Below are 9,537 nucleotides of genomic sequence, written 5' to 3'. Positions count from 1 at the left end.
TTGTTTAAATATGTTTTAAAACAAATCTTTGACCTCCTACTTTAATGCCTTTATTTGGACATCTTTTATTAAAAAGGAATAGTTCCTTCAATGTTAAAGATGAATCTCAGTCTCGTTTGATAGATTTGCACTAACATAAATTTTGTAAAAATATTGTGATCACTAATTTACTAAGTATATTTTTTTTTCATTTAGTGCAAAGTAGAAACACCCCTTTGAAGACCCAATAAACTTGGCAATAAAGTCATGTCACCACCATTAACATCTAAAGGATGATTTTTCTCTAATGTTGAAGTTTATTTTCTCTCACATAAAGCTCTTTTATGCTTGCGTAAGAGATCATTAATGATATTTTAATATCCAGTTAATTGGGGGATTTAAGCTTTCCTATTTGATCTTGTCTAAGGTGTACCAGTGGAACACCAAGATATTGTGCTTATCATTTAATTTTGTGCTCATTTTTCTGAACATATTCTACATGGTTTGTATTTTAAGATGCAAACCTTATATAGATTTTGATGGTGACATTGGTAAATTCATTTTAGCAATTAAATTAAACTAAAATCTAGTAGAAAAGGTTGTAGTGAATGGAGGAACCTGGACTAGTTCACCCAAATTAGATGGATTTGGCTATGAAAAAATAATATGTTTTCAAATGATCACACTTAATTACCAACAGAATTATTATGCTTGTAATTTTGAAATGTTAAATGCAATGATCTAACATGCTACTTTATTTGTGTGGTGTGCTGACATGGTCTGGTCATCAAATCAGGCTTGATCCGATTCTCTATTTTTTAGTAACTTCTTTCTCGATGTGGCATAAAAAAATCTCTATTGACCTCATGGCTTGGTGGTTGGCACGTATTATGTCGATAGGAATTTTCTTTTCTTTTCATGTTTCATTGTACAAAGCCTTCAGACGCTAATTTGCATGAGTCGTGGGGTTGTGAAAAGATGGTATATTTTAAGGGAAGTGTCGGGTGTTCACTTATGTGTGGTAGCTACAAGGTTTAAAATTTATTGTCATGATCAAGATTGATTAGTATTTATTTTCTTTGGAAATAACCTTCTCTGTCCAATTCTCGGCTCCCTTGGGCAAAGTTTTTATAGAGATTCAATGTATTCCTCAGCTTCTTCCGTGAATGATAGCCATGCCTGCATGCAGAACTCTCTGAACGTGATCATATTCTTCCTCCATTGGTGTCTTCTCGCAGTTCCGACTTGTTTGTTGGGGTGTGGTTGGGTTCTCGTTTGGCTCCTAGCTCCAGGTCATTGACACAAGAGGATTCTTCGATAGTGGTTCGTGTGGCTGAGAAGGACTCTATTATACTTGATGGTTAGTGTTCTGTGTGTCTCATTTACATTGAGAGTGAAATTTTTGGGCAGGTAATTTTTTCAAATTTTGGGATGTTTTGATGGTTCCCCACATTAGCACTACTTTGTTGGCTAAATGACGGTTTCTTTGTGTATTCTTTAATGCATTCATCTTTTATATGTCTGGTAAATTATATTGGTGGATAAGGATAGTTTAATAAGTTTAATAGGTTTTTTTGATGAATAGTCTTTTTTATTAATAAAATATATTAAGAATACAATTCACAAAAAAGGGGCCAGATCATCCTGTGAGAGAGTTCACACGGAAGAAGCCAGACTTAACAACACGACCTCAGCTGGAAACAACAACTATTCATAAATTAAAAAATAGAATAAACCACCTCAGGCTGCCAAGGCAGTGCCAGCCGAAGGAGGAGGATCATCTCTATCAGGAAATCCCCACATATTAGTGGGATTGTGGGGCGGACTGGGAATAGTCTAGCCATCATTAGCAACAGCAAGATCAGGGGTAGCCTCCGCTTCCATAACCTTTGGCTGTAGAGGAGAAATCGCCAAAGCCAGGCGAGGAAATTTTCCAGAATGTGCTCGCCAAGGCCCAGGAGGTGGAGCTGGGGACCAGCCAAAACCATCGCAAGGTGGGGAAGCAGAGCGGCGCCTCCATCCGCCATCGCCACCACTGGGAGAGCGGTGGCAGGAAGCTTGGAAGCGCAACATGTGTGAGTGGCGGCCTTAGGAGTGGCGGCAATAATGGCGGCCATGAAGCATAAAGGCATCAGCGGAGACATCTCGAGGAACTTTGACAATGGTACAAGGAGCATTGCCCCAATGATTTAACAATTCCTATAAGTGAGCAACTTCTAGGGAAAGTTTATTAGCTTGCACCTGGATCTGCATAATCACATTGCTACAAATGCATGCTTTAGTGTACATAGCAATGTTAACATCCAAAAAGTTGTGAGTGAACAGAACATCATTCCTATCTTTCCATAGAGGAAACAAAATTTCCATCCTAAAGGTATGCCAAATCTAAGTGAATTTTTGAGGAATTCTGGGGGAATCACCCAACAAGATCATGTGCCATGAAAATGGTTCGAGCCTGAAAGGCTAAAAAAAATCATGAATCTAGTGCCAATAATTTTGAGCACACTTACAAAACCAAAAAAATATGCAAAAAGGACTTAGGTTGACCACAGAAGGGGCATCTGGGATTAGGAACCCCAATGTGCTTGAGCCAAGGCCCCAGGGGAAGACCTTGGAAGGCAAGGCACCAAGCAAAGTGGACAATCTTGGGTTCGGTAATAGCACTCCAAATGGCATCAAAATATTTTCTCCATTGAGAGAACGAAGATTGCAAATGCCACCGCTGGTTAAGCGTGTCAACCATCGAAAGATGAGGTGAGAGCCATTGGTTCCCGATATTGGGGTTATAATTGGCAAATGGAGTGGCAGGACACCACTTCCAATCATGCCACCAAGGCCAACCAGATTGAATCCCCACCTTATGAACAAGGTGCACAGGGATGACAGTAGAAGGTCAAAAGTCTGTTGATCCATACTGGCAAGGTGGTACTGAACTTGCATATCTTCCCATGACCTGAAACTCATGGTGACTTTTGAAAAGAGATCCTTAGGAGTGTAGATGCCACGTTTGAAAAACCTCAAAGCACTGGCACTTTGAATCTTGGTGAGAGTACCCTGCATAGCAAATAGAGGAGACCACCAAATGTTATGTTGATTCAAGGAAAGCCCATTGCGAAACTCATCTCCAGCCCAATGAAGCCACAGCTTAAGAGCTTCCTAGGCTTTCTAGATACTCTTAATAATAAATGAGCCCTGAATGGCCACTAGTTCACGCATGATGAGAAGGGTTTGAAAACCAATCCCCTTCCACACAGGCCTGTTAATAGGGAAGCCGGAAGAAATGCAGTGCCTTACTAGAATCTTCCAGGCTTCATCCCCAAAGATAGCTTGAATAATCCATTTGGCACAGAGAGAAAGACCTTGTTTTCGAGTGGAAAGTAGGCCAAGACCACTAGAATCCCTTAGGAGACAATAAAAATCCCAAGCAACTCTGTGAAAACCATAATGGTCAAAACCAGAAGCCCAAAGAAAATCTCTGAGCAAACATTCCAACTTAAGATAGGAAGCTTTGGTTGGCACCCAATAGGAAGAATAGTAGACATGGGTGGTGGCTAGAATCTTAGAACAAATCTAGAATTTACCAGTACGAGAAAGTAGCTTGGTGATCCAATAGTCGAGCTTTTTTGCTAATCTTAGCAAGCACAACATTCCAAAGCTCCATAGGAGAGGCCTAGAAGTCAAATGGAATGCCAAGAAAGTGGAAGATTTCACTGTGAGTAACCCATTTCCACTGGAACTGGCTGAGCCAAGGTGGAGTTGGAGAAAAAGACTGACGGTAACAGAGAGTTTTATGCCATTGGATGGCAGAGCTAGAGCCTTGAAAAAAGGTGCCCAGATAATTTAAATCATTTTTTATATTTTCTTCATCCTCAAGAAGCATAAGAAAGGAATCATCAACAAAATGGCCATTGACTAACTGGGAGGAAGAATTAGGCAAGGAAATGCCACGAACTAGTCCATAAGACATAGAATGAGCTAACAAATAGCCAAAACCTTTAGCAGAAAGGACATAAATCACTAGAGCTAGAAGGCAACCTTTCCTAATTGAATGAAAAAGTCCAAAAGCTTCATATTGTAAATTATTGATGGTAATGCAAGTGTTAGCATCACCAAAGAGCATCTCCATAGACTGGAGAAAATTGGGGCCAAAACCTAGAGCCTAAAGCATAGCCAAGATGAAGGGTCATTCAATGTGATCATAGGCTTTAGCAAAATCAATCTTCAAAAAGATAGCCTGCTACTTGGACTTGCGAACCCATTCCATACCCTCCCAGACGACAATGATGTTGTCTAGAATATATATAGACTTGATGAAGCCATTTTGCTCAGGCCGCACAATTGAAGGCAACATGTGCTTGATTTTGAGAGAGAGCACCTTGGCAATGATCTTATAAGACACATTCAAAAGGGTAATGGGCCTCCAATTGCATATGTCCTCAAAATCACCAGCTTTAGGTATGAATTTGATATTCCCTTTATTTAGTATTACTCCTAAGCTTTTAGTATGGTATGCTTCAAGATAGACTTTGTGCAAGTCAAGACCTATTTGTTCCCAGAGGTGTTTGTAGCATTCACAGGGAAAGCCGTCACATCTACGAGACTTGTCATCTGCCATGCAGCCAATTGCCTTTTTAAGGTCTCTGGGGGAAAGAAGTTGCTCACAAAAAGCACGTTGCTCAACCGCAAGGTAGTTTGGAGTAATAGAGATACACTTTTTGAGAGCCTCCTCCTGAGCAACCGAATTTTCCTATGAAGCAAAAATGTTCTCATAATGATGAACGAAGGCTTGTAGGATGTCAGGGAGACTAGATAGAATAGTTGTTCCCTGTTCGATCTTTTTAATCCCAACATTGGTATGATGGGCCCAGAGAGCTTGAAAGAACTCCTTGGAGGCTTTATTACCAACCTCCAACTAGTGTAGACAGGCCTTGATTTGAGCTCCACGGGTAGCATAGTTGTTAGCAATTTGCTTGTCATGGCGAAGCTTGGCAAGATTAATTTGCAAATCCACATCAAAGGGGTTGAAGGTGAGAACCTCAAAGGCTTTTTTGAGGGTGAGGGTGTTTGCTTCATAAGAGCATTTCCTGAAAATTGCCAGGTGGCAGCCATAGATGCGCAAAAACTATGTAGTTCTGGTAATGGCATCATTCCACCATTGAATCCATCCCCGCTGGGATGGCAGATGTGGCTCCAAATTCTAGACATGTTGGATGTGCAAGATGGTGGAAGCATGTAGTAGCATAGACGTGTTGAGGAAGAACTGAGACTTGGCCACCTTGGGGATAGCTGTTTGCCAAGAAATGACAAAATAGTTGGGATAGTGGTCGGATAACGTCACATCTATCAGGGGAATGATAGGAAGATCTCGATCTTTAGAAAAAGAGAAAAAGGATTGAAAGGCAGTTTAAAATGTGGCCAGAGCCAGCTCGAAAGTTGGACCAAGTGTGCTAGAGCTCACTACCTTGGCCCAATTTATTTCACATGTAGGACCAGGCTTCTCTTTCCCGAGTTGTCCACTGAAGGGATAGAATGCCATCTTTGTCAGATGGAACTTCAACCATATTGAAGTCCCCACACATGACCCAAGTAGCGGGAGGCAAGTTGTCAGCTAGCCAAACCCACATCTAGGACCTTTCCACAACATCATTGGAGGCATAAACATTAATGACTTCAAAAGAATGATTGTGAATGGAAAGAAAAAGCTAGATAATTTTATGCGTGGGGTCAGAACCCTACAAAATAATAGTAGAATGAAGGCGAGGTGACAGGAGAGTAACTACACCACCTCAGCTAGGTTCATGCTGAGATGAAAACAAAATGCCATCCTACCAAATCATGCAGCATGTAGCAGAAAGCATGAAACCAAAAATCTTAACTTCTTGTAGGCAGAGAAAATCTAAATTACCAAGTCTATGACGGGTGTCCCAGACATAGAATTTTCTGGAGAGGTCAGAAAGACCTGGAACATTCGAGGAGAGGAAGTTCATGAGAACTCTTCCATATCATCCTCTTCCTCAAGAGAGGAGTAACTATTCTGAAAGAAGGTAGAAACCTGGTGGAAGTTAGATGAGAAATCGTCTGACCTAATAGCCTGTTGTTTCACCTCTGGTTTCTTTGCATGTCCAAGAGGATTGTGAGAACGCCTTGTCACTGATGGCACGATGGAAGAAACTGCAATAGGAACATGAACCCCAGCCAAGATAGAAACCCTAGCAGCCACCTTAATCCCCTACATACTAGCAGGGTTTGGAACCTACAAAACCCCTAGAATAGGCACTATGGGAGCCACCTGTGGCCCCATGCTAGTCAGTGCAGATGCTCCTATAGGAATAGGAGGAACCACGGTGATCGCTGCGTAAGACGGCTTGGGGGACAAGGGAATCAAGGGACCCTTGCCCTTGTGCCCAACAGTAACCCACTCTTCCTTCTTTCCTTCGGCCTATTTGGCAGGTGCTTATTTAGGCATGGGCTTGACTCTAGGTGTAGCTAGAGGGAAATCCTTGATCTTGTGTTCCGCAAACTAGCACCTATAACAAGTGTTGGGTAAATTCAAGTAAATCACCTTCTGGGAGAAGTTTTGGTCTCCAATCTGGATTTCCACAAAATCCTTGAGATCCTTGGAAAGATCAACTTCAACTTCAATGCGTCGTTGTGGGTGACCATTAAAAAATTTCTCAGGCTCCTTGGTGACAACTTTGCCAAGGGTTTTGGTAATGGACTCAATGAAAGGCCAACATGGCAAGGGAAGACTTGGAAACATGATGGGTTAGTGAAGCAAAATAAAAAAAAACCTTTGGTAAGGTTTTGCACAGCATCAAGGTGGACTCCATGAGAAGTCTAGCATTTGTTAACCCAGTCTTGGAGCATAGCTTCAGGAGGAGTCCTACCAACAAAATAACCTATCAAGGTATGGTGTTCTAACCAGTCACAAGCAACATCAAATTCTTTTAAAAGAAGGATAATATTAGGATTACCTCATGAAAGACCTTCAGGCCAAACTTGCGCGGGCGTTTGTTTAGAGGCGGCGCCATGGCATTCCAAAGCATTAGTGAGAGAACCAAAAACAACTAGGTCACCGCTTGCCAGAGCCATTATAAACCAACCTAAAAGCTCCCACAGTAATTGTGGTTTGAGAAGTGGTGCCTAGTGGAGGAAAGCTTAGACAAAGAGTCATACACAAAAAAATTGGAAGTTCGCATAAAGCAAGAAACCCTAGCAAATGAGTCGGGAACGACAATTGATTAGTTTAATAGGTTGTTTTTTCACTAGTTAGTTAGATTATATTGTAAAATTTTGGAGGTTTGTGTTTTTATTTAATTATTGATCATTTGTTTCCCTTTATAATCGTGAGGAATATGAGATTTTTCTATTTACATTTTGGTTGTGGAATGGAATTGATTGATGTACATTTATCCATATGTTTATTTAGAAATTTGAATGCATTTATAAGTTATCAAGATATATCCTTATGATTGGTTTAATTCTACGTACAATAATAAAAAATATTATATTCTAATAATCAATGTTGTTGTTTTGTAATAGATTTATTATGCCATCTTCATAATCTACATGTTTAATTAATGTATGATCTACATTGGGAGTTGATCCATTTCATGTTTGGGTGTCCCTAATTGTCAATAATAGCTTTGATCTTCCTTTGTCTAGAGGAATATATTTTATTTGTCCTATGGTATTCTATAACTGTAGGGTGTTACCTATACTTTAATTTTTTTGTATATCGATACAAGAGTATATTGCTTCATAATTGTAGGTATATGGGTGTGTTCATTGTGTTTATATCATGTACATTATAATATACTCTCCATCACCAAATAAAACTTCCAAAGATTGAAGAGTCTACCCTTTCAAAACTACTATCATCTTATAAAAATTGTAGGAAATATTTTTTAGAGTTTTAATTATCATTTATTAAGTAATTTTTGCACTTACACAATAAATCACTCCTATCGACTTATTGTTGCACATACGCAAACAAGCAGCAGCTAGTTATTTTTGTAACGAAAAATACCAGTTTTTTATAGTACTTTTAAAATATAGCTATAGAAATTGAGATAAACCATGTATGTGCATGTTTCCTACTTAATCACAATCTACAGTTAAAGATTATAAAAAGTTCATTTCTTCTATATTGATTTTCTTTGTTTATTATATTTTTCTTTTCATCTTTTTCTATTATAAATATGGAATCCCAATCTGAATGATGTATATCTTTGAAAACTACTCAAATATTAAAATATTAAAATAAGATGATATTAATATAAAATCATGTGAAGACTAGTTTATAATTACCTTCAAAGGGAAGGCTAAGGGACCGATAGTGATGATGAGGCTATTAGTAAAGGTAGTATTGAAGTCCTCTATAATCCTCCAAATATTTAATATTGTATTGCATTGTACTGGGCACCTATTGGTTATAACTTTGTGAAACACTTTGCAAGCAAGCTCTAATACCACTATAATGGGCTCTGATACCACTGTAATGGGCACCCTAGAATGCCCAAAAACTGAACCAACTGCCAAAATAGATTTTTTTATGCAAACTAAAGATTTAACCAATGCTGAAATTATATTAATTCTCAAAATGATGAAATCAAGTACAAAGCAATGTATTCCAAAGGCCAAATCCCAAGGGAATGACATCTAGAATGTTACAAGAGAGGATGCACATCCTTTATTGCCAAGAAAGATATGTGATTCACACATCCAAGCTCTTATCAAATGTCATTCACAAATAATCGCCATGCTCAACAATGAGACTTTCACCCCTATTTATCATTTTCCTTCACCCTTCTAGAAGGAACTAAAGCATTAATTAATTGCAAGTGCTAGAAGCTTTCCCTTTCCAATAATTAATGCACTCTCTAGAAACTCCTCCTTTGCAATACAATAATTAATTGTGCTTCTAGAAAATTAAATTACTAGAGGCCTTTGCCTTTCCAATAATTAATACACACTCTAGAAGCTTCTTCCTTATAGTACAATAATTAATAAAATTAATTAAATATAAAGTCACCTTTTAATTTTTAATTTTAATTTATTTAATGAATTTATAATAAATTAATTTAATTTCCTCTTATGCTCCACTTAGACTTTGGAGAACATGACGGCTAAAAGATGGGGCCATTGCAGTCCACCCTCCTTGAAATTGCTTGTCCTCAACCAATCTTAGTCCTATTTGTTGTAGCACCTATTCACTCTCCCAAGTAGCATCTTCCTCTAGCAAATATCTCCATTTGACTAAATATTCTTTAATCAACTTGCTTCACTGAGTCCTTTCCCTCGTATCTAGAATAGCCTCAGCAATTAATACAAGCTTTCCCTCTTCATCTAATGATGATAATTCTACTGAAGGCACAACTCTCTGTCCAATGGCTTTCTTAAGCCTTGACACATGAAACACATTATTTATCTGACTACCCTCTAGAAGCTCAATCTCATAAGCAACCTCACCCACCTTTTGAAACACTCTGTAGGGGCCATAAAACCTAGGCTTCAACTTCTCTACTCTATTTTTCTTGAGTGATGACTGTTTGTATG

At 38.8% G+C, this 9,537-nt stretch overlaps 1 pseudogene; it reads left to right on the top strand.

The window, feature by feature from the left end:
• Positions 1 to 2,085: 2,085 nt before the first annotated feature.
• The window catches only part of LOC149549932 (dynamin-related protein 5A pseudogene), a 38,221-nt pseudogene continuing 30,769 nt past the window's right edge, over positions 2,086 to 9,537 (top strand).

Source organism: Cupressus sempervirens, chromosome 7, assembly GCF_028749045.1.
Source record: "Cupressus sempervirens isolate cs-2001-9-10 chromosome 7, ASM2874904v1, whole genome shotgun sequence".
Classification (NCBI taxonomy): Eukaryota; Viridiplantae; Streptophyta; class Pinopsida; order Cupressales; family Cupressaceae; genus Cupressus; species Cupressus sempervirens.
Note: the sequence above shows the minus strand (reverse complement) of the source record. Positions and strands in the feature narration are given on the sequence as shown.